Source organism: Macrobrachium nipponense, chromosome 34 (genome assembly GCF_015104395.2).
Source record: "Macrobrachium nipponense isolate FS-2020 chromosome 34, ASM1510439v2, whole genome shotgun sequence".
Classification (NCBI taxonomy): domain Eukaryota; kingdom Metazoa; phylum Arthropoda; class Malacostraca; order Decapoda; family Palaemonidae; genus Macrobrachium; species Macrobrachium nipponense.
In genome coordinates this window covers 58575923-58578422 of record NC_061095.1, presented here as the reverse complement: position 1 = coordinate 58578422, position 2500 = coordinate 58575923, and positions in this window count along the sequence as shown.

Below are 2500 nucleotides of genomic sequence, written 5' to 3'. Positions count from 1 at the left end.
AGCACGCACGCACGCATACACAATTTATATATATATATATATATATATATATATATATATATATATATATATATATATATATTATGTATGTATGTATGTATGTGTGTGTGTGTGTGTAGTATAATACGTGTCATAATGAAAGTCAAATATATAGATATACAAACATCCTTTAATATAATAAAACTAGGCAGTGAAATTTCGCTGGTTTCCTTTGTTTGTCCAGTTTTAGTATTGCAATATATCCTTTTTTCAATGTTTAAAATAATCGTATTTGTAAATACCCGACTCTCTTATTAAATACGAAATTGGAGCCAATAGCTTCAACATGATACAGAAAGAAAAAAGTGATGAACATATTTGATTTCATGGGCACAATATCGAATAAGAAAAAAAAGTGAAACAAAACCTATGTCCAGAATAGTGTGCAGTCAAATGCAGGTGTCTGTGGAGAAGATATTCAGATGAACATTTCAGATTAAAAAGGATCTTATAGTTTCCGATACATTACCAACTAGAAAAACAGAAAAGGACTTTTTTGATGGTTATGGCCTCACCTCTCACTCGAATACGTCTGAGTGGCAGAAGAAGTCCATTACAGAGTTTTATTTTTTTGTTTTAACTCTGATCCCGGTAATGTATCCATCAGCCCCTCATAAAGGGAAAGCGCTCGACCTCACGAGCCCATTATCAGCCTCGGTGGATATTTTGCCTTTTTTTCGTTTCTGCGTTCATTCTCTAATTTTATTTAATCATCCATATTTGCGAATATTTTTTATCATCTATGTTTGTGTGCGTATCCGAAATATTTTATTATTTTTATAGATAAACATTTTTCTCTATGTAAAATTCCAGAAATCCAAAATTCCACTCAAGGAGTCCCCCTTACCCTGCGTTTATCGACTACGAAACCTCGCCAACTCAGGTGTGGCGCTCTTGCATGAAATTCCTAAAAAAAAAAAAAAGAAAAAAAAAGCAGGGCTTGTCAATACTTGGCCTTCATTGCACGACCTGCTTCGTAAGACCTTGGCATGTTGCAAGTGTACTTTGCAATACTTCCTTCCTTTTTATAAGGTGATGAATTTGAACATAATTGTCTTCCTTCTATTTCAGTTTTTTGTAAAAGAAAACTATTGAGATGGCTTTTTGTCAGTCCGTCCGCACTTTTTCTGTCTGCTCTCAGATCTTAAAAACCACTGAGGCTAGAGGGCTGCAAATCGGTATGTTGATCATCCACCCTCCAATCATCAAACATACCAAATTGCAACCCTCTAACCTTAGTAGTTTTTATTTTGTTTAAGGTTAAACTTAGCCATGATCTTGCGTCTGGCACTGCAACAACACAGGATGAAAGTTTTATGCAGATATATAAGTTGTACAGTAAACTCGATTGCGCCCCAGAAACTCCGGCGCATTTGTAATTTTTTTTGTCAAGCTAATGTTTTTCAACTTAATTTTCTAATTTCTTTTTTTTTCACGTCTCTTTTCGCCTGTTTTACATTTTTGTAATAGAACTATATATGATCCAGGCTCTCTCTCTCTCTCTCTCTCTCTCTCTCTCTCTCTCTCTCTCAACTGAAACGTCGAGAAATAGTTCCGTGTTAAAGAGGCACCGCTTCTGGAATACAGGTTATTCTTATTCACGGGTTGAGGGACGAGGGGGAACCGGGGTTTAACGGACCAGATTTTGAGGAACCAGAATTTGAGGAACCAAAGTATTAGGAACCTGAGTCTGATGAACCACAATTTGAGGAACCAAAGTCTGAGGAGCCAGAATTTGAGGAACTGGGGTTTTAGGAACCCGAGTCTGAGGAACCAGAGTCTGAGGAACCGGAGTTTGAAGAACCAAAGTTTGAGGAACCACAATTTGGGGAACTAGAATTTGAGGAACCACAATTTGGGGAACCAATGTCGAAGAACCAGAATTTGAAGAATCAGAGTCTGAGGAACCGGAGTTTGAGGAACGAAAGTTTTAGGCACCACAATTTGTGGAATCAAATTTTGAGGAACCACAAATTGAGGAACCAGAGTTTGATAAACCTGAATTTGAGGAACCGTAGTTCTAGGAACCAGAATTTGGGAACCAAAGTCTGAGGAACCAGAGTTGGAGGAACCAGAATCTGAGGAACCATAGTTCTAGGAACCAGATTTTGGGAACCGAAGTCTGAGGAACCAGAATTTGAGGAACCGCCCGTGGTGAAGATTCCCTCAATTTGAAAGCTGATCAAGAGTTGATGAAGCAAGCACATATATATATTAGAAAGCTAATTAATTCCTCCTAGCATATGTATATGACAAGAGCGAAATAATATTATAATATAAAAGACTCCCCAGGATTTCATATAAAAAAAAAATCCCAACTCCCTCTTTTATCGGATCAGAGAAAAGCAAAATACAGTGAAAGTCTAAGCGATTTCTCAAACGAAAAAGAGGGGCCATACTTGCCACCTCACGGAGGAGGGTCAAGGAATTTATGGGGAGTGAAAAAAAAAAAAAAAAAAAA